The sequence below is a fragment of the Taeniopygia guttata genome, chromosome 1A (genome assembly GCF_048771995.1).
Source record: "Taeniopygia guttata chromosome 1A, bTaeGut7.mat, whole genome shotgun sequence".
Classification (NCBI taxonomy): Eukaryota; Metazoa; Chordata; class Aves; order Passeriformes; family Estrildidae; genus Taeniopygia; species Taeniopygia guttata.
In genome coordinates this window covers 26,488,609-26,515,276 of record NC_133025.1, presented here as the reverse complement: position 1 = coordinate 26,515,276, position 26,668 = coordinate 26,488,609, and the positions used below count along the sequence as shown (strand labels likewise).

General features: G+C 34.3%; 1 protein-coding gene across 14 annotated transcripts in view; it reads right to left on the bottom strand.

The window, feature by feature from the left end:
* Positions 1-26,668, bottom strand: part of IMMP2L (inner mitochondrial membrane peptidase subunit 2) — a 410,600-nt gene that overhangs the window by 268,649 nt on the left and 115,283 nt on the right. The window contains exon 4 of one of the 14 annotated variants that reach the window (XR_012052823.1): positions 2,153-2,323. The exons of the other annotated variants lie outside the window; for them this stretch is intronic. The gene's annotated coding sequence lies outside the window, so the exon portion shown is untranslated. The remainder of the gene's footprint in view (positions 1-2,152; positions 2,324-26,668) is intronic. 14 annotated transcript variants of the gene reach the window in all.

Below are 26,668 nucleotides of genomic sequence, written 5' to 3'. Positions count from 1 at the left end.
TTCATGTTCTAAAGAATATAACACCCTCTCTTCCTTAATCGCATTTTGTGACATTTCCTCCATTAATCACAATCAAATCAAGAAAAAACAATTATTTGATTACTGGGTCTGCCCAACAAAGTACCAAACTTCACTACATAAACACTACTCACCGTTGACTGAACAGTTAAATTTTATCTTGCTCCCCTTCATAACAGGCCAAATTAAAATCTTAACCTAACAAATGTTGGCCATGCATCCATGAGAGAATAAACCCACCCCAGAGTGCTTTTGCTTATAGATGCAGCTCTAAAAACAAGAGAAATTAGGCTGAATTAACAGCTGGAGACTTGCAACCATGTTTTATAAGCACAAATTAGATTTTTTAAAAATTATATATGCTACATGATATTATAAAGATCAGACAGAAGTTATTTTTAATCTGTGGTGATTAAAATAACTTGTTTTCATTTTGGGGCATATTTGGTGTTTTATTTTCTAGAAGACAATTTTTATGTTTATCAATTTTCATAGTTAGTAAAATGAAAACATAGCAAACATATTTATTCCTAAAACCTTGAGGTCTTCCTGACTTTGCCAGCTGCAAGAGAAACTCACTCCAGGCAAAAAACTGAAATGCTTTTAAATGTAAAATGTGCTCGCTTTCACATGAGCAAGCAGCCTGCAGGTATAAAATGCTTGCTACATATTCAAAAGATAATGGTGGGATTTCAAGCTCTCTTTACAGAATGTTTGTAACTCAATTTGTTGATCAGAGGACCACTGAATATAATAACAAACAGTACTATAATATGCAATAGGCACAGATGTGAGATCTGACAATAGAATGCCATTTCTTGCTTATATTTTTTTAAATTAAAAAATGTAACCTTTTCCTCTCATATCTGACCTATGTTGGACAATTTATATTTAGTGAAAATGCAGAAAAAGGGGTGGGGAAATGACAGAATAATGATATCACATAGCTTAAAGAATGCTTTTGGCCTGAAAGCATTAGGCTATTTTACAAGAGTTGCCACCCTCACCGAGCACTGCTGGCTTGGACTGAGTGGTTCTGAAAGCCATTACCATGTAGATTTCAGCCTACATAAAAGCAGACTGAAAGTAGACTGAGTGGCACCATCACTGAGGAGACAGAGTAGATAAAAGCCTAAAAGGCTTCTAACTTAGTTAAGAATCTCTAAAACGCATCTAATCTTTCTAGTAAATAAATGGAGGCACAGGGGTAGCAGAATGTAAAGCCATTAAATACTGTACAGACAGATGCTCCTGGGTTTCTATGCTCAAGACTTCAACATCACATGATACTTCATTTCCAGTTCTGCATCACTGAAAGACTTTAGTCTATAAATATGTAAGTAAAACTTCTATGTCATTAAAAGCTCTTTTAATTGTCAGTGTACCACAGACATTTTTAATATACACATCCATTAGGTTTCATAGATTTCACCTGCCTGAAACACTTCGGCTTTTATCTCATGCTCCAGGAAGAAGGTACTTCAAGGCTTTCACAAGCATTCATTATTCCTATTCAAACTTCCGACTTCTTCATTTTTTAAGTAGTATTCTTTCATTTTTAAGTTGTATTTTTAACATATATATAGTTAGTTGAAGGAAAAAAGAGCCTTTGGTATTTATGACATCATATTATTTTTGTTCACTAATACTGGGAGAGACACCAGGAACTATGCTATGGTTGCAAATCAAAATGTTCCAAGAATCAATTAATTTCATAAGTCCTGTTAAATGCAAATGCTAGAACTATTTCACCCATAGTTTCTCGTCTTTTTTATTTAGCAGATATGAAAAAAATCAAGAAACCCTAATCACTGCCAGAAAATTACCAAGTAATTAAGCATCAATAAATCCAAGAATTTATATAGTTCCTTTAAAACTGGTGGATAAAGAATGTAAACACACATTCAAAAAAAAAAAAAAATAGTTCACAAGTAAACTGCTAAAAATATTTAATGAAGTTTTCAATTTAATTAACAGTTTGGAATATATGCCTTTATTTCTGGATACTAAATATTCTCCTACTCATTTTTCAGACCTAATGCTGGGAAACATCAATAAGTAATGACTCTCCCAGGTAGAAATACACTACATGTGTGAGTGTGTGGTTCACTACACTAAAATCATAGTTACTTACATATGACTGAAGCATGAATTCCAAAGAAGATGAAATGTCTTTCACTATTGATGAGAAGTATAGCATGACATTTTATTCAGGGTCTTCTCTATGCACTTTTACTATTCAAGCAGTATATTTAATCCTTGCATGGTTCAAGAAGTCCAAGACACACAGCTGGAAACTAAGCAGCTAGACAGAAACAGTAAAATATCAAAGGTAGACTCAGGTTAGGTCATAGTCTTCTATAGAAGATCTTTACAATATGTAAGAAAAAAAATAATCTACTAGATCAACATTTTTCACTGACTACAGTGGGACAGCATTTCATCCTGAAAAATTAACATCAGAGGAATATACAGTTCACTGGTTAGGTGGCCCAAGTTTTATACGGAGATCAATTCCCCTTTGGCTACCATTCCCTGTAAGACATGCCTCCGAGCCAAGCCATCAGTAAAAATGACTGAAATGCTTTATTTACCCTGCCCAAACTGCCAAACTGTATCTCTTTTCCCAAACCTAGCCAATTCTTCACACTGTCCAACCTCACTCTTCCAAGCCCTAATTGGCATCATCTTCCTAAAAGAGCCAATCCACACCAGACCAAATAAATTTAAATTTCTATTTTAAAACTGATCTCACACAAACCTTAGATCATTAAAAAAATAAATAAAAATTAAACACACTGAGTATTTCTTCATTAGAGACCACAAAACTTATTCTGATCTAAATCTAAGTATGGAAGAAGTAAAATAAGAATATGTCTACTAAGAGTGAAAATTGTCTGACTTAAGGTAGCAGTTAATTATCCACATAGCCATGAAAAACATTGAGCAAATGAAAAATTGAGGGATTTAATTCATTCCAAATAAGGATCCACAGTTGCTATGCTGTCAATAAATTCTAAGGGAATCAGAGTGGAGCTGTATATTTTCCCAGAGTTATTTTTAGCTATCATCAAAGAAGGCCATCACTTGAATTGTCAGGCTAGTAAAGGCAACAAAACGTGGAGGAGGAGAGCATGGAAACATCACCCTCCCTAACGTGAGCCCAGCGCAGTGTAATGAAATGGGCTGGCACATCACGGGCACAGGCGTTTGTGGCTGTTTTCCTCCAGCCTATCCGTAGTCCATGGAGAGAGATGCTGAGCAGTCAGTGAGTTGCCTGGTGATCAGCGACAAAGTGAAGCACCTCTTATGTTCTTTTCTTATCAATGTCACTACATTGTGCAAAGGTGTGGGGTACAAACATCTGACATTTGCAGAGGCTGGGATACTGGCAAGCACAGCTGGCTTGTTGCTGGGGCAGTGAGTTCACGTAAAAGAGGCCATCGTGCCAGTGGGTAGGAGAGGGAGGACAGCAGCTGTTCTGCTTCAGCAAAATTTTACAATTCATTAGAGGAATGCAAAAATAAAGCATTTTATCTTTGCTCTCAAGGGGGCAAAAGTCAATTCTTCCAACACTGCTGAGCAGCTCTATGATGTGGCACACCTAAACTAATGAACTCAAGAAAACAGTTGAATTTTTTAAAAACCACATTATCTACACTTGGTTAGTGATACTTTGTATCACTACATAATTACAGCTCTATAAAATCTCCATTAAACTCAAACCAGTAAACATTTCTTTGAACTGAGTGAAATAAAGCTTTTTGATATATGGTATTCTCAGCATTTATCACATATACTAGAAAGATATTCAGTAAATTAGATTACAAAAGAGTAGTAATTCCACAAGAATCAAAAGTAAGAGGATGTTTAATTGCCTCAGACCAATAAAGGAAAAATGATGGCAGAATCAATTAAAAATATATTAAACACATGTATTTTAGGTATTTAGGGCAGCAACACACCTTCATTTTAGTATATGTTGTCTTGGGCTTTATCAACTTGCTAGTTTTACATCAGATATAGTGAGATCTAAAGAGAGAAACTACAGTCATTGCCCTATGGATACCAATATAGGCTAGAAAATAAGACCAGCAAGAACCAAAAAAACCCCATAAAATATATGATACACTTTTTGGAAGGGTTAGAATTTTTCTTTATAATCTCTTTACACATTTGTCTAACCACAGAACACTGACTTTAAGAAAGTCTTCTCTAAATAAGAAGCACCAAAATGCCTGTTTCCTAAAGCAATGAATATTTAAAATGTTCCTGGAAGGTCCTGATCAATGACAGGGATCATTTACAAGTGTCACATCTTTCCCAGTCTCTTCTCCATTAGAGACCATGGAACCTTATCTTTTAATTGCTCTGTGCTGAAAAAAGGCCTTATGACAAGTACAATGATCTATTCAGAGTGCTGCTAGCTATAAAATAATAAGAACAAAGAGGACTGGAGGACTTCGGAAACCTGTCTGAGTTGGTTTTATCTTTTTTTTTTTTTTTTTTAGGATTAGGGCATAGGAAATCTTTGGTTTTGCACTTTTCTTGAACAGACAGAGACAGATGTTTTCATTTCCCAGAGGATGTTAAGTCCATGGATTCATCTTCATTGTACCACAGTCACAAGCTACAGAATTTAAAAATTCTGGCAGATCTTTCCCTGATATGCTCTCTCCCTTAAAATATTCAAGACATACAAGATGGAACATTAAGAGTTAGTGCAAAGGGAATACCTGGAATCAAAAGGCTCCTCACATACATTTTCATGGTATCAACAACAGATGGCAACATCTAATTTCCAAATTCTCATTTATATGAAATTTGAGGAGTTATTTTACTATTTTTTAAGCAAAGTAATACGACATTTAAAAATCAAAGCAAAAATAAGAAAGATATTATTTGCAAATGTATGAAGATACATAACTATTTACAGAAGCACACATGCATTCAATCAGTAAAGGTCCTGTGACTTTATCCAGTAACAATATATCTGCAAAATCATGATATTGAACACTGAATGCACAACCTTCACAAGGAAGTACTTACAAACAATTTAGTTACGTTGTTTTATTAAATGCATGGAGGGAAAACAATAAGTTAAACAACTGGTATATTTCACAAGCTGGAAAAGAGGACATATTTGAGAGAGATCCAAGTATAAATGCAAATATTAGAATTTAAACCAGAAAATTCCAACATGAAAATAAAATAAGAAAGATTTAGGCTAGAGTCAACACAAGACTTTCCAGTTCTCTTGAGAGTGAATATGACAATCTCCAAGGACATAGCTGCCTGCACCCTTCTTTCTACCCCTTCTCTTACAAAAATATAAAGAAACAACTACTCAAAAAGTCCTGATATAGTCTAGTAGTAAATCCTTATGAAAGATAAGGTTATAGCTGAAGTCAGTGTATGCTATGCCACAGAGGTTTTCAGCAAGCTACGTAAAGAGCTGTGGTTGACGCAGTGGCACGCCAGCCACAGGCTCAGCTGCCAGCTACATCGCCCCAGTTCGGGAATGGACACACTGTGAGTCGGTTACAGCACACTGATGTCTTCAGGGTAATGTGTGCCCAAGCATTGCTGTTCGACCAAGCTGGCTATTTCATAGGGCAACACAAGTTTCACTTCTAGCACAAGACAACCATTTAGCTCTTCCAGCAAAACATCAAGGAGTGCAATTGCAAGACAGAAAGGAGTAGACACTCTATTGCAGATAACAATCCAAGGCACTGTGATATATACTGAAGAAAATTGTTTCTTTGCTACTTAATGTATACACATTGAACCACTGAATTGCAGGGTATATCCTGCTTCTTACTGCTAGGAGAACAAAGTAAGGCCTTTTTTTAGTGTAAAAATATTTTTCCTTCTTGTTCAAAAAGGGAATAAGTTTTAATTAAAGTAAAATAAATTAAAAGTGTCAGGTAAAATAAAGTAAAAGTGTAAATTTGAAAAATTGCCCTCAAATACTTCAAAAGAAGTAGTAGAATTAGATTTGGTTTAATAACTTCATAAGAACGTGTATAAAACATGCTCTAATTTAAAAAACAACTCTGCAATAAAATATATATATTCATTGCACATATATAATTCAGTTTCCCAAGTGCAAGTATTGCAACAAGATGTTTTATCACTGATTGCTGCTCTAATAATATACCAAATGACAGTTGGAAATTAAATATTCACAAGAATACAATTAAAATTAAACCCTCACTCCCAAAATAAATCATAAAAAAGCACTCCTGTGATAAATAAAGAAAATAGTATTCCTGCTGCCTTTGTCCAGTTCTTTTTTTTCCCATATGGTATCCTATTTGTCATATGGAGGTTGCAAAAATACCCTTTAAGAGAATAAATTAGAAATGAAGCATAAACAATAAAGCCTGCTCAGCAGTCATGTTTTCCAGTGCTCTGTAGGGTAGCTGCAGGAATTTTCCATGCTGTGAGTGTTAATGAGACCCTTCATGGGCAGCATTAATACATAAAAGCAATCACCTATAATTCACCTTTTCAAATCTATACTTCTTGAATTCAGTAACTAGAAGCAAAAGAGGTAGAATAATGCAAATACCATCCCCATTTACTGATATACAACCATTAGCCAGAAAGGGGTTGACAATAGAAAACTTATCGCCAGACAAAAATGCTTCAATAATCATGACCAGGGTCCAGAAGCACTTGGAGAACATGTACAGTTTTCAAGACTACAAAACTGTCCCTAAACATATGGTTTTCCTGATAGAAGAAAACATACTTACAGGAATTATTAATTAGTTAAAACTGGCTGAATTCAAGATACTTAGGCACTTAGAACAGAACGGGTATCTGACCAAAGTCTGTAATGAAAGCAATCTGGCACGAAGGAAACACACAAATTTTATACAGTTTATTTCCAAGTTGCCACTTATCTTTTATAACATTTATTTAAATCAAATTTTGGAAAAATTCAAAATTTCAACATGGATACCACGGAGGTTAGTTATGGCCCTTCCTTACTCTTTTTCTGGTTTTGATGCCCATCAGGCCCGTTACTGAGAAATTTCAGCATATTAAGTTATCAAAGACACTTTTATTTTGGTGGCCAGGTTAGCTTCCTGATGCCTTAGTGTGCTGCAAGAGCTCACTCAGCATCTGATGTGAACTGAAGCATTTGAAAGAGAGTAGTAAGTGAATAGGATGAAGGAAGGAAGTGGCCAGCAGTCACAGAGGTTTGACTACTACAACACTTATTTACACAATGAAATCCACTTCCTGAGCACATTTTCATAGAAGTGAAAAACCACTGGCTTTACATGAAATTTTCATCCTTAAATGAAATTACTTCAGAAATACTTATGCAAACACATAATGTAAAAAGAAGAAATGCACCTCATTAATAGCTCTTCCTAAAACCAAAACATGATGATGGAAAAACTTGAGAATGGCAATTTATAGGAGACGAATGATTGGTAAGTGCGACTTGCTAAAAGGGAGTGGGACTGGAAGGAGCATCATGGATTTCCATCTAAGACTAGAATTCATTTTGCTTCCAGTTTTATAGTGGAAAATCACTAGGAAGTAATCACATACTGACATTTGGTAGTTTCAGTGAGCAGTTCATATAACTGAAAGATCATTTCCTCTCATCTTAATTCTATCAAATAACTTATGAAAAAGGTAAATTCTAGCACTGTTCATGTACCCAAACAGCAGTAGCTGTTCTGCTGTTTTCAAAGGCAGAAGGCTTTATACACTACCCCAGTGGCATGTTACAACACTACATCAATTAGTATTGTAATCTATATCATCTACTACATCTTCCTCACTTACTTTTATATATATATCCCTCTCCTTCTCTCTACTTTTAATAAAAAAGTGAAATACTGCTAGTTCCTGCTAGACAGGAAATTATTGCTCAACACTAAGGACAAGGAAAATTGCACTAACACTTACTAAAAGAACATAGCTATTTTCTGAGTTTTGCCTATTGCTTTTCTACTGTGCTGCATAGACATTTGACTAAACCAATAAATAAAATTTTAAAACAACCTGATCCAGAGGACAGAAAAAACAAATACCCAGCAAAGTCAAGGGAAAAAAAAATCTCACAATATTTAAATTCAGACATGTCTGCTACAAACTTACACTTCAAAACAACTTTGAACTAGTGTCAACATCAGCAGTAGAGCAGTTATTACCATGAGAAGCTCATTGGATTACCATGAGAAGCTCATTGGCTCAGGTAGCTTTATAGACCAAAAGCCTTAAGAGGCAGTAAAACAGTCACAATTATTGGAGGGTGGGTAATTAATTATTTGGAGTTATTAAACAAAACAATAGAAATGTAACTTGTGACTCAAGTCCCAGAAAGCCTATCTCTTGGAAGTGAGATTCTCCAGGGGAAGAAACACATGATGCTTCTTCCATATGTTGCATTTTGGGCAGATTGATGTGAATTTTTTTTATTTTTAAATACTGTTTATGTCTTTATTCTGTTAAAAAAGTTCCTTATTTCTTAAAATTCATTTACTTGAAGGGGAAAAAAGGTAAACCCCATAAAATTTAATATATGCAATGCTTTCTGGTTATTTTATGTTGGGTTTTTATTGTTAGTGATATGGTACAAACAAATGGGGCATTCTGCTAGCAGTAGACTTTTTTCCCTTGTAACAGATTCAGTAGATAACATTCCATATATTGTGACACCAAAACCGCTGGTGCCCTTCATCTGTTGTAATATTGTTTCTAAGAATTATGCTCAAACATCAAAGGCTGTTGTTCTCAACCCAAATTTTGCAGACATATAAACTGCTGTGGTAGATTAATCTCAATATGTCAAGTTATATACATGAATCATTAGTTCATATAACGGACATTTATAAATATCAGCTTTCAGTGATGTGTGTGCTGATAATCTTTTTCTCCTAGTATTTACCCTGAATTTATTTGAACTCACTTATTGCTAATATGCCAAAAAAATAATTACACTAAAATCTGCAACTTTATGCTAAATTATATATCTATTCAATATCTATGGAACTATATTTCTTGTGCTCCAAGAAAACATATCGGGATGAGTTTCTCAGGACTTTACTCCTGGTATATAATACAAAGTTTATATTTTTAAATTACTTTTCATTTAAATTATGGCTTCTGTGACAGCCATGACCTAATATACTGTGTGTTCTTAGTTGTCTACTTTGTCTCTTCAAGTAGAGTGAGTTAGATAAAATTATACGGAGCTAGGAGAATTGTGTGCCATTATAGTGGCCAAGCAAGCACTAAGGAATGGAAGGACCCAAGGCAGAGCAGAGTATGCCAAGGGAGCAGGGCACATGCAACAAAGCAACAGAGAAGAAAGAAAATTAGTAAGGATCAGAGACATTGATTCAAAATTTTCTTAATCTCAGAACGTCAGTGAGTATTGAAGCCAACAATGAATGAAGGACCTACTTGCTGTACATGGAAAGAATAATATTGAAACCGTGTTTATATTGTTTTGCCTAAGCTAGCTATGTAGTATGTTTGGGTTATTTCTTTTTCTCTATCAATAAAATAATTACCCAGTATATGCTGGATTTATGAGTTTAAAAACCTTTTGGTCTTTTTCAGGAGCACCTTATAAAGAGAAGGTCAAGGCAGATTCTCTTCAAAGCTCTTGCCTTCTCAGGGAAGCACAAGCACTCACAAGAATTCTGCATCAAAGCTCATTTCATTAGTATTTCAATATTATAATTGTAAACCTTTTGTAGATTTACAGTTATTAGATTTACACAATTTATGGAGATGTGCTTTATATGGGGATTTAGAAAAATACATAATTTTATAGGTCTGTAAAAGTCTTGAGGTAGATGAGAAAAGACTTCTTTAATTTATTTGATACCTAATATTTGTGCCAGCTACTTACCACGGAGCATGATTTTCAGTTTATATTAAATTTTCTCTTTGTGCAGAATTTGTCCAATAGGGATTATGCCTCTATCTGATTGGTATGATCATAGCTGAATGACAAGAAAAGATAATATATGTCCATCCAAGTTTCTATTATATTCAAATGAAGTATTATAAAAAGTTTTTACTATGCGTAAGATTATGATTACTCTTCCCAGACAAGATAGCATTCAGATGGAGAAGACACAATACAAATGCCACTTGAAAGCTAAAGAGAGAGGCAACAGTCACCTACACATACCACTGAAAAATACATAGCAAATGACAGCACCTCCCAATTACTATAAAGTATACCTGCCTGGTGTTCACTGGATAACTAGAGCAAAGTAGAAGTACAGGTCAACTTCTTAGATCTAAAGGAAGAGTTTACTCTAACAATCTTCAAAGTGAGTCTACAAGGGCATAATCTGGGAAAATAGGTTAAGAACAGGCAGTATTACTATATTTAGGCACAAAGGAAATCTAAGAATATGAACACATGTGAATCACAATAGAGACCAATGTCAAAAAATGAAATAAAGTGAATGGACACACAGATAGAATAAATGGTTTTTGTCAGGTGAAACAACTGAGAACTAGAACAATCAAAAAGTTCTAAAAATTACTTCTGTAATAGACTACACTACTCCATAACTTAGAAGGACTAATAATTTTTTTCCCCCATCATTTCCATTAATGGTAGAAAGTGCTAAAAAAGGGAACAATTTACCTAACACACCAAAGTTTTTTGAACCGTGTTTATTGTTCAGAAAATGCTCAAAAATTAAAACCATCTGCCTGTACATTTACAGTTATTAAAATGCTTTTAACTGACTGAAATAACAAAGTAGTTTTGAAGGCTCTCTGGTCAGATGACCAGACATTTTAGTTTTGTGGCCAGTCTCATGCATCTGTCTGTAGATTTTGGTTCTAGTCTTATTTTATTTTTCATCCCACTTATCCTTGTATTTTCCTAATAATTCTTTAATTCAGCTGATTTGGTGTCCAGCTCCAACAGAGTAAGAGAGTAACAGAGTAAGTTATCACACAATTACATAATTTTTCCTGTATGTCCACCAGTCCCCTAGCCAATCTGTAAGGAAAAAAATCATCCTACCAACTCCATTGCAGTTTAGTTTAAGCAAACAAAAATTGTTCACCTAAACTAGCATCCTGTCTGACAACAGCCAAAAATGTTTATTGAAAAGCATAAGAGGATAGCTGTGTATTCAAACTACCCTAGAAAATTTTTGTAGCTTTGGGCAATTTTCAGTCTGAAGAAACCTAAGCCAAAAGTGACACATCAATAGATAGAGAGATAGATAGATAGATAGATAGATAGATAGATAGATAGATAGATAGATAGATAGATAGATAGATAGCATTTGATTAATGAAGTGAAAAAGGAATCAACTCTTATATGATTGCATTGCCTACCTTCACAGATCTACCAGTCTGATTTTTTTTTTTTTAATTTGGTGAACAATTTTCACCTAATTTAGCAGAGGAGTATGAAATGTCAATGTATTACGTTTCACAGTGTTAAGCTTTTGCAAATGTAGGAAAATCAGCAGCAGGGGAGACACTGCAATTAAATACCCTTATGGGAGAAGACTACAGAATAACTAGAATCATTCTGCGTTCCACATGGATTTTGCTGGGGCCAGAGGAACAATGTCATAGCTCCTCCCCTTTGGCTGGAACTCCCAGCATGGTGGTGGGTATTATACAATGTGTTAGATGGAAATTAGAAGTATTATAGTGGTTACAAATCAGTTGCAACCAGGGAAAGACAGGGAGTTACTGCTGTGGGAGATGGCAGAAAAAACTAATTTAGAATTCTACCAAGGAGAAGGATAATGTGGGAAAACAGGGAGGAACCTGAGATGCCTAGAGGGATATACTGTAACTTTGCATGAAACCTGGCTTCTAGCTCTGTGTGACATCTGAGTGCAAAAACCTCAAATATCTTCCATTTAGTTCACAGTGGAAAAGTAGAAGATACCGGTGTTGAAAGAAGAAGGGATGTACAGCAAAATACAATGGCAAAATGGAGAAGGCAAGTCTCTGCAGTAAGACAGTTTGAAAGACACATTCCTCTACTATTTGAACAAAAAGTCCACAAATTTAAGTAGATGTAAAAGTGTTTAAAATGTAGATTTTTCAAATTCAAGTTTTAGTCCTACCTGACAATTTTTAGAATAACCAAAGAAACTTCAAAAGCCTTAAATACCAGCCAAAATAACTATTTTTCCCATATTATGTTGTTCAATGGCTTTCTGTCTTCCCCAGCATAAAACATAATTGTAGCCATAACTGGCTCTTCTGCCAACTCCTGGAAACTGTGTGGCTCCTACATACTGCCAGACCATGCTTAACATTTATTGCCAGCTTTCAATACTATAGAGACCCTGAGAAACCCAAGGGTGAAGTGGAAGAAAAAAATGTTGTTCACTCCAAAAGTCAGAATTTGGATAGAAACTCCTTGATGGGCATTGCCTGTCAAAGGTATGAGAGGCTTGCAGCTGGAAAAAAAGAGAGCACAGACCCTTTTTTTTGACAAACAGAAAGTTATGCATGTCACAGTGCTTTTTCTAGAGCATTCATAAAAACAGGATAAGAAATGGACAATCAATTACTTGAAAAAGCACCTTGGAGGAAAGGATACTCATCCTGTCTCTCCAGACACAAAGAATCAAACTTTGCGATCATTATCATAAGATGCCTTGTCCCTTAGATGTGGACAGAATTCCTGACAACATACAATATTTTCCAGCTCTACTAATGTATTTCTAATTTCTCCTCATATTATGCTGCTAGTGCTATCCATAGCCCTGTCACTATTGTTGTCGTAGCTCCATAGCCAACAATTGATTCCACAGCTTGTAGCCCAAACTGCTCCATTGCTTTCAGCCTGCTATTTCATTTCATACAAACCTGTACTGATCTTTAAACTCAAGAAAAAAAAAACCCAAAATATTTAGCCATAAGTCACTGCACTGTTCTTTCTAATACCTAATTTTGTGAATCACTTCAAACTGTGGTGGGTTTTTGCCATTAGCAGCATATATTAGCAACCAAGAAGGACAGAATTTTGGCAGTATAATATGGCTCCCCTTAAAGGTGCTTGATTTTCAGAAAATGCATAATCCTTCATATCATGAAAGCATTATCTCAAATTTCTCACTTCATGAATAACATTCTGTACCTAATGAGATACTTTGCTTTTAACTACTCATAAGTTATATTTTGACCTATTCATAGTATTATACCTAGTTTACTAAAGAACTTTAGCAGTAATCACAAAGCTGTGGGTTCCAATAAGAAGCAACTCAAATTTGGAACATGTTATGAAAATGCTTGTGAATTTTACATGATAACATTAAATATTATCACTATTTTATGATGACACATCTAATGATCCATATTAGGAAAAGAAATCTGACAGAACATTTTAGTCACAATTTTTGTGAGGTTCAATAGATACAGATTATAAAGTTTAGATATCTTTGCTTCCTCTTTAAGAAACCATGAATATTTGAGTCCTGAAATAATTTAATTTTTTTTTTTATCAGAAAGAGGCTATTTTCCTAGCTAGTACTTCTTAAAACAAAACAGTATTTAATATTTTTCATGGGTTAAAATATTTTTAAACAGAGTAAATAATTAAAATTTTTAAACTTGCTATTACATGCATAGCAAAGGTGCTTTTCTTATAACTGTCTGTTTGAGCATATTTACTGTGATTTTAAATTATACAGACAGGAGGAACTGAAATCTCATTATTATCTATAGAGTATCTGCTGCATTCTGGAACTCTGTCTTTTATCTGACAGCTCCTACTGCTCATCTTTTACAAACTGGGATGACAGAAAACCAACAGATTCTAAAGATTAATTTCATGATAACAAGTTTTTACATGTTAAAAGACACAGAAGACAGCTTCTAAGATCTTCTGATAATACAAAATAAATCCTGTATTAATCAATGATAAGAGACTCAACAATTTACCAGATTTTTGATGAGATCTTTCTTCACCTTTAGCCGAATAAAAAAGCACCTTCACATAATTCAAGCCATTACTGAGTTGGTTTTAAATGATACCTCTCTTTGTATGTTTTCTTGTTGTATTAAAAGAAAAGCAAATTTATTCAAAAACAATATGTATGTCATAGTTATTTGCTAGATTTCATAATGAAAAGTAAAGAAATTCAATATAGGCTAACTAATAGTCCAAACTTCTAGTTTCTGGGTAATTGCTGCACATTCAGAACACAATTTTCTTTGAATTCGTCTTCCTATATTGCTATTTACAGATAATAATAGTTTTTAAAATAAGTTGCTTGTATGTTTTATGGTCATGAATACCAAAGCCAAAGAATAAGGTCCCATTGAAGAAAAACTGGTGATGCAGTTCTATTCATTGGAAAAATTGACCCTTTCTGCTTTTCATGTTACATGGTACACAAGCAGATCAAAAAAAAAGTTGCAGTTTTCCTTTGGTCATTTTATATACACCAGAATATTTTATAATGTGTAGTTTTCAATGACATTTACTTGAATGCCTGAAAGAGAAGACTTCTGATTACTCAAGCAGTTTTGTTGGGCTGACCCTGGCCTAATTGCCAGGTGGTCACAGAAGCCACCCTATTACTCCCCTCCTCAGATGAACAGGGGAGAGAAAATACAATTAAATACTCAGGGGTTGAGATAAGGACAAGGAGAGATCATTCACCAAATACAAAACAGACAAAACAGACTCAACATGGGGAAATTAGTTTAATTTGTTACCAATCAAATCAAACTACACTAATGAGAAGTAAAACCAAATCTTAAAACACCTTTCTTCGACCTCTCCCATTTTCCTAGACTTTCTCTATCAACTTCCTGGAATCATATTCTCTCTCTATCAACTCCTCTCCAGTGCTGCAGGGGGACCACAAATGGAGGCTGCAGTCAGTCTATCAGACATTGTCTCTGTCACTCCTTGCTCTTCAGGGAGATGACTCCTCACACTCTTCCCTGCACCAGTGTGTGTCCCTTCCATGGAGGGCAGTCCTTCAGAGACACACTGCTCCACTGTGGGCCACAAGCTTCCCAGAACACCTGATCTCCATGGATCTAACCAGGAGCCTCCTCCAGCACAGGCTTCCCAGAAGTTCAAACACTCCTTCAGGCATCCATCTGCTCCAGTGCGGGGGTCCTCCATGGGCTGCAGGTGGATCTCTGCTCCACCATGGACCTCCATGGGCTGCAGGTGGATCTCTGCTTCACCATGGACCTCCATGGGCTGCAGAGGGACAGCCTGACTCACCAGGGTCTGCACCATGAGCTGCAGGGGAACTTCTGCTCTGACACTTTGAACACCTCCTCAATATCCTTTTACACTTACCTGGGTGTCTTCAGAGTTGCTTCTCTCACACAATCTTGCAACTTTCTCCAGCTGAAGGTTTTTTTCCCCCTTAAACCTGTTATCCCAGAAGCCCTATCACCTCCATGGCTGAGCGTAGCCTTGGCCAGCAGCAGGCTCATCTTGGGGTCAGCCAGCATTGGCCCTGTTGGACATGGGGGAAGCTTCTTGCACCTTTTCTCAGAAGCTATCCCTGTAGCCCCCGGCTACCAAAACCTGGTCATGCAAACTCAATTCAGTGGTAGGTGTCTGACCACTGGTGTCAAAAAGAACTCTTACTGGTGTCAGATAACACATACTTTTTACTCTTAGCTTTCTGTGCTTTTCTCACTTTCAAACCAAGAGAAACATTTGTCCTATGGACCTCATTCTTCTTCTTTTCATACCAATAGTGGGCAGTTCAAACACAATGGTTGATGCTTTTCCATTATCTGTTCCATCTAAATCAGTGTCCACCTACCCATCACTGTCCTGTTTCTTTCCTTGTTTATCAACACATTTTCATTATAGCTCAGTCAAGGTATGTGGGTACTCAAAGAGTTAAAAATATTCAATGGATTAATTCAGCTAGTGGTATTAATGACTATATTAATTTCAGGAGACCTCACCTTACACATAAACCCCTTGCAAGACATAAAATGTCACTAGTCTATCCTTTAAGTAATCCAGCTCCGTCAGGAAAGAGAGTAGTTTTAATAAAATGGGACTCGTAAGTTTTTATTACTTTTACAGTGAATGCTTCTCAATTTTATTGGCTCTTCGAAGGAGTAATTTAGTTTCTCTATTTAAACATGACTTTTTATCCTTCATAACTTGCAGGTTTCAATGTTATGTTTCTAACATTATAAATAATGCAGATACTAAGGTTTTAACAAAGATATGAAGTTCTTTTCACTGATATATACAATCTAGGATTATGAAAATTACAGGAAAATAAAAAAAAAATTTCATCACTTTTCTAAGCTGATACAGCTAACAGCATTTTGAGAATGGATGAATGTAAGTATTATAAAATGGTTATCAGTGATCATATTGAGATAAGTAATACATCCTGTTACACATTGATTTCAGTGCTTCTCTCACTCCTTGAATTTGCATGGAAAAAGAATTCAAATATGTTCTCTACATATTAATATCATGGCCCTAACTGACATCAGTGAGAGTGTTATCATCAGATCACGGAATGGAAAGATGGGACATCAACATTTTTCTGTAAAGTGATCCAAGAGGCTGATACGGATTTCAAGAGGAAGAAAAAATTAATCTTTTGTTCTATGATTTTTTTTTCTTTCACCATGGTGTAAATAGTTAATATTTTTAAATTTCTGATGCTTATTCCTAAAATGCTGTCTAAATTTTTAGAGTAGACAGGAAAGACATAATCTGATATCACAACATTGTGTTTTGCTCTTCTCTGATTTTATCTGTGACTGGGAAAACGAGAAAAGATCAGTGTTTATAGAACCGTAAGAAATCTTTAATAAGTAATGAAATTCTGGAATCACCAACAAAAAATTGATCAAAGTAGATTGGCAACCTGAAATTCTACTTATTAATTTAGATGAAATGACAAAACTGTCCTGGTATAGAAACCATGAAAACTTTTTTTCCTCTTGCACTTTCCTGTTTATCAGAGTGACATGATATCAGGAAAGTGTTTATAATAAGATGAAGAAATGTTTACAAAGAACTTAAGCTTTAGCTGTAAAATATTAAAACTGATTTTTTTTCATTTAGTTATAACTAAAGGGGTGATGTCACAAAGAAACATCAACTTGCAACAACTGCATGCATGCCACTATTTCTGCAGCACTGATGTGGCAATAGACTGACTAGCTAAAAACAAAAATTAGACCTGCCTTTACAACTACACAAGTTATAATAAAGTCAATGGAAGCTGATACAGCACTGCCTGTCACCTCTGAAATAACAATGAGCAGTGGCTTGTGGAACTACCATACAACACATCAAAATACTCTGGCATTCGCATATGGAACAAGTACAGATAAACATTTTAAAAAATCCACAATATCTGGTTGTGTGAATAAATATAACATAAATGTACATAAAAAAAGAAAATTATTAAGATCAAAATTTAGTAAAGCTTCCTTTTGGATGTGACAGAGAAATTTCAAATTTCATAATTTTTTTTTTAACTGTGGCTGGCTGCAACAAATTTGAGGTTGCTAACATGTTACCATTGCTAAAATAATTAAGCTTGGGAGCAGTAGAGTTTTTTAAATTAGCTTTCTAAAAGAAAGTACCATTATAATCACCTAATTAGCCTTTGATGTAGCTTTATTCATAAATGCTGTAAACGTTCATTGCCTTACTACTGGGGGCTATGCCTCAGTTTATATACTGTGTAAGAAAATAAAGTTACTATTATGCACTGAAGAACATGTGTGAACAGAAAATGTAAGAATGCTGAATGCCGCAATTTTAAGTCTATGGTTTTTTTCATTACTTTATTAGGCTTAAAGAAATAAACCAGCTTGTCCATTTAAATTAGATATTTTAAAAATAGCTTTTTTTCAGTTGTTGCAATTTACACTGTCTACACATCTCTTAAAGCCTAACATAACACCACCTCTCAAGTAAATGATTGAGCTATAAAACTGTTAACGAGTAGATTTGTCTTTTGAGATTTGTCTAATATTTAATAAATCAGTCCTTCAGCAAAACCACTTCTTTAAAATACTTTTCGCAGCCTTTTAGAATTGTTGGTATATCTCCCGAGGCAAAAGAATGCTGGGCTGCAGTTTGAGACAGCACAGCCATCAAAGGGTATCAGCAGTGAAAATGCAGAACACACTAGCAGCAAGCCTGCTGCAGACTCAGTACTCAGCAAGGATGTTGGCCAAAACCAAAATATGTGCCAGCATATTTTTATTAATATTGCTACTTTCAGCAGATCCAGGAAAACCTGAACAAAATCTGTTCATCAGTGCAATCAGACCTTCATAGGACCTCATGTCCTAAGAGGGCAAATTTTAAATAGTCTCATTTGACTTGATGGAGACTTAACATTTTAGGTACATAACATGGTTTTCCATGGATGAACATGCAGCTGGCATATGTTTCAAACTAAGAAAACAAAAAAATATATTCAAATAAGTAGCTTAGTACTCTGCTTCTCTTTTTAAAGAGTACATCAAATAATATTTTTATGATCCTATAATTTTACACAGCATGATCATTTTTCTATATTAAATCTATTTCTGGGGGGCTTTTTCATAAATTTTAAATACTGCTGGAACTGTGTTACCAATAGAGGCTAGAATAATTTAAATATTATGATTTAAGTTTAAAAATTAGATTCACTATAACTATTTTTTATTAAAATGTCATCCAAATGTGAATTAGCTTTGGTCTAAAAAGTACTTTCTTCTTAACTGGTAGATAAAACTAGGCAAATCTTCCTAAGTAATAGATATTTTAGGACAGACTTTTTTCTTCTTGTCAGATCACTTTCATTATATCAGACTTGAACTTTGTTCACAAAATATTGTCTTTTCTTATTTTTTTGGTTTTCATCAAAATCCTATTAATGACCATTACTTCTCCATTCCCAGAATTTTGACAGAATTCATTCTTGATTCTGAAATCCACATTATTTTTCAATACAACTGGCTCATCTGCATTTTATATTCTATATCTGCACCACTCTTGTGCCTGGATGCTAACAGCATATTTTAAGAACTATAGAATGTACCAGATAAATTTCACAACTCCAACATGCTGGTAATCAAAACTAGGTAAGTACTTTTTCTTTACAGCTGTTCTAGTAGAAGGACCTCCCCAGGACACATCTGGTCCAAAAGACATATTCTAAAAATCTAAGTACTATCAGGTTTAGAAGACCATAAGCAAAAATTAATGCCTAATAACATCTAATCTGCTATACTTCTGAAATTTAACTCTGAGGACAGAAGAATCCAAGTTTTATTAGCTGATGTGCAACAGCACTAGAAGAAAGAGAGAGAATTGTGACTTGTGAACAGACAGTTATAATGTAGCTGATTTTAAAATTCCACTAAAATACATCTTTACTATAAATGCCTTTTCTACCTAATTCAATTTTACTCATTACATATAGTCTACATACAGCTGGGCAAACATTGTAATCAAAGAACACCTGACATTTTAAAAAGGCCTATCAGAAAAAAATTACTCAGAGGACAAGATAATTCAACTTCAAAAGGCTTAATTGAAACATCTGATACCCAAATACTTAAAAAGGAAATCTGAAAATACATGTGGAGTCCATGAAGTAATATGATTTTCTGGTTTGTTATTTTAATAGAAATATATGTATATTTACCTTAATAGGGTCCAATCTTCTGCCATTATTCTTTATATCAAGCTCTTGTAATTTTGGTAAATTGCAACTGAGAACCAAGTAAAGCAAGTCAAAATGACAAAAAATACTTATGAAATATGATTCTTGTATGTTACTTATGCAATTTTTATATTAAGTTAAAGCAATAAGATGGACAAACATGCAGAGCATTTCAAAGTATCAGAGCAATCAATAAAAACATTTGCTCACCAATTTACCATAACACCTGAAAATCTAATCTGGACCTAGTCCATGAACATACAAGTCTTTTCTTGATTTGACAGTATCTTGAAAAAGAGGTTGTTTGGATGTAGCAGGAACAAATTGTTGACACATTCTGTGTTTGAATTTTCAAACAGAATAACAAAATAAAATCAATCATAAACTACATTTTCTAAAGAGCCCTGGTTGTAGGCAATATCACTAGCAAAAAAAACCCCAAACCTATATTTACTGATATTTACTCCAGATAACGAAGCAAACCAAGTATTCTGAAATTTTTGATCTCCACAGTTTCATCTCCTAATGAAATCAAAAGCAAACATTTGTCAATGTTCTGTCACTTCTCTATTTTAATAAAAAATTGTAAAGAATCCAATATTCTGCCTTATATTTTAATTGCCCAGCTGAGACAGAAAAGCTTATATGCACATCCATTTACATTCAATCCATCTACCTGTCAATGTGCTTCATGAAAATAAATGTATTCCTCATGAGAGAGGATTGCAGATGTGTTGATCTGTTGTTGTGTCTGTAAAGTATGCTCTACTGTATTTCCTAAGGAACTTCCTATTTTCTGAGAAACAATGAGAAGTAATTCTTCCATCAACACATCAATAGTTATCAGAACTTGAAAAATAACTCCCTTTTGAAAACAAAATAGAAAGCTTTTTTTTTTTTCAAAATCTTGTAACAATTTACAAACCATTATATCTCTATTCAGCTAGACTTCCAATACACATTCCAACCCATGAAGGAGCACCAAAACCTATAATTAAACAATTTCATTTGAAGTTAAACTCTTCTGCGCATAAATGCCTGAAAACTTTCAAATTTCACTGGCCAAGGTGCATGGAACAGAAAACAAAAGTCCTTTCTTAGCTGTATGAGATGTGAATGCAAGATTAGATGTGTTTATTTTAATTTAATTTTCTAAGCTGCGTTCATATACAGAGAGACAGAAAATTGAAGATTAAGAATTTTTTTTTTAATTCATACTTTTAAAATAAGTATTAAAAATATATACGAATACAAAAATAAAATTTTCTGAATTATTTTTCTAAATCTCATTGTACAATGTCTACTCAATGCATATTTAAAAGATTTCTTTGCTCCTAAAGTATAACTACAGGCAGCTGAAACATCTGGAGAGAATACAAAGGCCACAGTTAATCATGGATTTGCCTGGACTGATGAGAATCTTGTGACTGAAAGCTAGCTCTTTTTACAGCTATGTGTGGTTTTCTTCTTGATGAATTGAACTGGGAAAGGCAGTACATTGCAAGGGCTTTAAAGCCACCTATGTTAACTATCTATTCCAGATGAGATAAATTGACTTTTGAGTGAGTCTTTCCTCTTTTTAAAGCAAACCTGGATGATTTTCCTAGACTACTTTGGTGACCGAAGTACATACTCAACTGGAAAAGGAATAGAGACGACAGAATTATTTGGCTACTGATAAAAACAAGCTGGTTTTATTTTTTTAATGCCAAAACAAGCAACAAGGCCCCCCAAGCAGACTCACAAGTTCTGCTGCCCCTGTCTCCTTCAAATGACCTTCCAGGAACATGACCATGGACATAGTCAGCTCTGATGAAGTCTGTGTCACCAAGGGTCCTGCAGCAGTAGGGGGTCCCCCCTTGCCTGCCCTTGTGCACCTCATTCATGGCTACCAACTTGCCCCATGGGGCTCTATTTAGATGGCTAAGGTGGCCTACTTTGACCATTAACAAAAAATAATGTATTTGCTTTCAGTGGGATGCATCACATATTTACCTTTATGTATCAATTTGGAGTTATACTGGATATGCACCCCTTGACCAAGTTCAAGCAAAGTTTGAGGTTGCAGTATAACCTACAACTCATTAAACCACAAAACAAATGGTTGGAGTTGTTTAATATTTTTATCAATTTTTCTCCCCTTATCACTTTCAGTATAAAGACTTCCATAAAAGTTTGCCATTGTAATTCAGTGATTTGTTCCATTTTCATTACACCCACATGAAATATCCAATTATCCCACTCCCTTCTATTAGTCAAAGTAGTCACAACTAACTGACAGCTTATTTCCATGCTGTTTGTGCTTCTGTAAACTTTATATCTCATGGAGATATATCCTTATCTACCTCACTGAGTTTATCTACAAGCTGTAGGCTATTTGTGTCACCCGTGCAAACAGACAACCACCACAAACACTCTTCTGATGGATTGTCCCGATGGATCATCTGGGATTGTCCTGATGGATCATTTGGGACCTGTTTGAGAGAGTCAAGGGCAAGATGCCAGATAAAAATCAGCAGCAATTGATTTCCAGCAGAATCCTGAAAATCAGGGACATATATCTCACTTGTCTCTCCAGATGCACAACTACAGATTCTCCTACTGCACACTGCAAAAGAAAATACTCATGAAGGATTGGTGGTTTCACTCAAAACTTAAAAGAACCATGAACTGCTATATTTTATCTTTGAAAACAATAGCATGTTGTGTTACTATTGTTTCAATACATCAGTATGTATTTTAATTGAAAGTGACAACATACGAAGGGCTTGACCGTTGGAAACTGAGTATTTCAAATTGGGGATCATTCACACCACTTACTTTATATGCTTCATCTGCATATGTATCCCAGGCTTCTCATATAGCCACTGAAGCACAGTTTCTTCTGTTTTAAGCAATACAGTCACATTTATTATCAAACCAAAAGCATTAGGCCTTTATATGGGTGTTGTGGGAGAACAGAGCTCTAAAAGTGTACACAATGGACAAATGGTATTGCCTTGGAGACACTAAAGTTACAGTAGAAGGCAACAAACTTGCAGCAGCATCTCCTTACACAGTGACAAGCAGCATGGCAAGATAAAAAAAACTCAACAAAAATTAGTTTTTAGAAACTGAAATGCTAGAGAATGTTCCCAAATAAGATGTTACCTGGTACTACAGCAATATCAGAGTCTGAATCTGCATAATTTAGAAATTAAAAATCATACTGTTAATTCTATCAAAACCAGAAAGACTGCAGGCAAATAAATGTTAAGCTCTGCCTACGCGCTTGTAATTTTTCTAAGTAATCCAGACATTTTTACAGCTTGTTTCATAGTAATGTAGGAGTCTAACAAGCCCTGTTCTGTGGTATTAAAAAACTCTAGTAACTGTTGAGACTGTTAAAAATACTAATAACACCCACACACCAGAGAAAATTCAACCTGCTTGTAAAGCCTAGAAAGTAGTTCACTCCTGTTCTTAAAAAATAAAAGTGATAATAACACAGAAAAGAAAGAAGTTTCTTGGATTTTTTTCCCTATCTTGAAATATATTCATGTTATATTTCCTAATATGCAAAAATGGAAACTAAATTATTAAAAGAAAAAGGTGTATGAAAAATCAAGATAAAACTTTGAAATTGAAACTCTTAAAGGTCATACTATATAAAAGTACTATTCTTCCAAAATAATATAATATAAATAAAAAGTGCTTCAAGCTGTAGACATTTCATTATCTTTCTCTCTGAGAATGTACTATTTTTGCAATGGCTATTCCAGCATATGATATTATGATTGATTTTAGTTTAAATGCTAAAGTTTACAAAAATAAAATCAAGAAAATATATTCAGAAATCCATGCAACTACAGGCAAAACCAAAATATATTCTCTTCTGTTAAGTTGTTTTCTCTTTAAAAATTACTTTAATAATATGATCAAAAGAAATGAATTGAACTAATTGTGCATGTCTGACACTGACATGATATAATACTTTCTATTATAAACAGAAACCACATGTGGTCAGCTGTGAGAGTTCTAGATGAAAAAAAAAAAAAAAAGTCAAACTGATCTCCCATGAAGGACAGAAATCAGCTCTAATTAAAGTTACACACAAGGAGGAACCATATGGGGATGATCAGACAGAAAGCTGCACAGAGAAGTTCCTAACATATAGTACTGTATTATTGGTGTAATATTTAAATATAATAATTATAGGATCCAGGAGATTACCTATATTATCCAGGAAATATAAGGTATCATGGGAATCAACTGAGACAAGAAATAGTCAACATTCTATTAAGAGGTCTCATGTATCAGTTTCTACTGTGATTATAGAAGTCTAATAATTATGACCCTGAATAAATTTTCACAACAACTAAGGGAATTAAGGAAAAGGCTCTTTAAAACATTCAGCACATTTGCATAATGTATCCATGTTAGGTACCTAATTCAGTTATAGGCATGAAAAGCCTTAAATGGTCAAGTAAGAACCTAAGACATACCCAAACTTCAATATGCCACCATGACAGGTCTGTGTTATACACTTTGGAAGCCTCCAAACAGCTAAAAAGACGAAACACTTTCAGTGTGGATGTTGAGTTTAGCTGAGGAGCACCAGTCAGTGTATTGAGAGGTTACTAGGGCAGTGAGAAGCATTAATAATGGTGATTTCTCGGTAGAAACTTTTCAGGCCTGACTGGCTTTGTAACTGGGCTTACAGTTACAAAGAAATTTAATTAGATGGATGATGTTGTTTCCATAATTGTGGCCCCACTGTGGTTACCAAACAGTTGCAAAAATCTGAGTTTAAATTTGTACTAAAGCAAAGAATACAGATCCCCATGTAAAGAATATAAACATGCCTCAAATATAATGGAATTATATGTAGCATTACAGTACAGTCCAAGAATGTATTTATGACAATAAATAAATACAAGAATGCTATTAGTGTCACCATAAACCTATTCACTAACACAAGTTTTGTGTGAGATAGTCAAAGAATTATTGCTACTATTTCCATGTTTCTTTACTTAACTGTACTGAGAAGAAAAATTCTACCATTAAAATAACATTAATGCTTAAATAACCATGTCTCCACTGTTTATATTCTCATAAAATTATTAGAAGATTGAATCTTCATTTAAAAAAATGTACACAATGTGAATTCTTCATCTGTCAATTGATATTAACTCCCTATAGGAACCTAGCAAAAAAAGCAAAAAAATTAATGAAAAAAGAACTGAGAATTTTGCAAATGTTTAAACTTATCTTACATATAATTGCTAGAGAACTATAGAGCAGAAAGTTAGGGTAGCCAGACAACATGTAACTTATATGCCATAGTACAAAGAAAATACAATTCTAAAGAATTCACTGTCAAAAACTTCAGAACTAAATTATGCAATCTTCTCACTAATAGGAGAAATTGACAGACGTGATCCCAGGTATTTTTTTTTTTAATCTGTTCACAGGTACCTTCTAAAAGAGATATGTATGATAAAAGTGAGCAGCAATCACACCAAAGTCCCATATCATAGCAAGAGAAATGAGTAAACCCCCGTCCTTTTTTTTAACATCAGGAAATTTGAAAAAAATATAATCATATAAACCTATCTGAGAAAAGATAGTAAACTGTTCGCAACAACAGATTCAAAGGCCTATTAAAATTAGGTTGTTTTTACTCAGCTGTCACTATCCATATTGTACAGTGAAGAAACTGAAGAAAAATATGAGTTGTGTATGTGTATGTTTCATAATGACATTAAGGAAGAAAGGAAAACCAACATTCAGAACTTGCTCATCTCAAACCCTGCTCCACCAGATCATTCTGCCCATCTCATCTTACCACAGAAGAGACAAATACCTTTACTGTACATTAAATACATTTTAAAATTATGCACATAAGAAGTCTGATACCTAAATAATGGATATTTAGTATCTATGATATTCAGTAGAAAGTAAATAACTGTTACCTTCAATGAGCACCATGAAAATCACAGACTGCATAGATAAAATAGGAGTACATAATATTCAGAATTAATTTCTGGCTTGTTAATATACATAATGATTAGTCATAACCACATATAAATATTTTGCAAGGTATTAAAACTAATAAAATTAAAACAATATCTGCAATGTGTAATTTAAATAGGAAAACGCCCTTTTTTACCACAAGAATAGCAGAGCAATTTTGTTTCAAAAGTTCATAGTAGGTTTTTTAAAACCATCCTGCTTCTTTATTAACAATAATAGATTTTTCTTTATGTAACATATTTGCCTAATTAATAAAAAGGAGCATGCTGTGAGTCTATGAAAAATCCATTACACAATTCCTCAGAAATCCTCTACATGGGATTGTATATTTTCTATTTAAATTTTACATCCCACTGCCAGCCAAGCTGTGGCTGCTTGCTAATTTCTCTAAAGCACCCTGACTCGAACTCATCATTACTCTAAGTCCACTTTTCAGGAAGAAATAATTTAATCATTTTGTACTTTTTAGAGCTCTAGATCAATTCAAACATCTAAAAGGAACAACTTTAAAAGGTATTCTTGCTTCAATTAGGAAGAAAGAAACTTAATTTATAACATTTCTTATACTACCACTGAAGAAAGAGAAGTCTGTGTGGGCTTAGATAAAATAAATCCCCATCTGTTTCCTCTCATGCTTCAAATCAGAAGACACAAGCTTTAGTAAGGGAGTCATAAATACATAAAAATTATTGGTACTCTGTTACAAAAAATACTTTTCCTTCTGATATTATAGAGCCTGGTCCCTAAACCTTGCTCTTCTCATTTTGCAGTAACTGCATTTTCCTCCACACAGCGCTTATAAAGTTATCTATGGATGACTCAAAAACCTACATGTTGCACCAACTGATCTCCTATATCTGGTTAATAGCTCTCCTTAGGCTTGCCACTGTCACTTTAAACACATGAGTCTCCCATCTTCACTTTCAAATTTTCTGCCCTTTTTCCCATCCCTATCATGACTATTATTA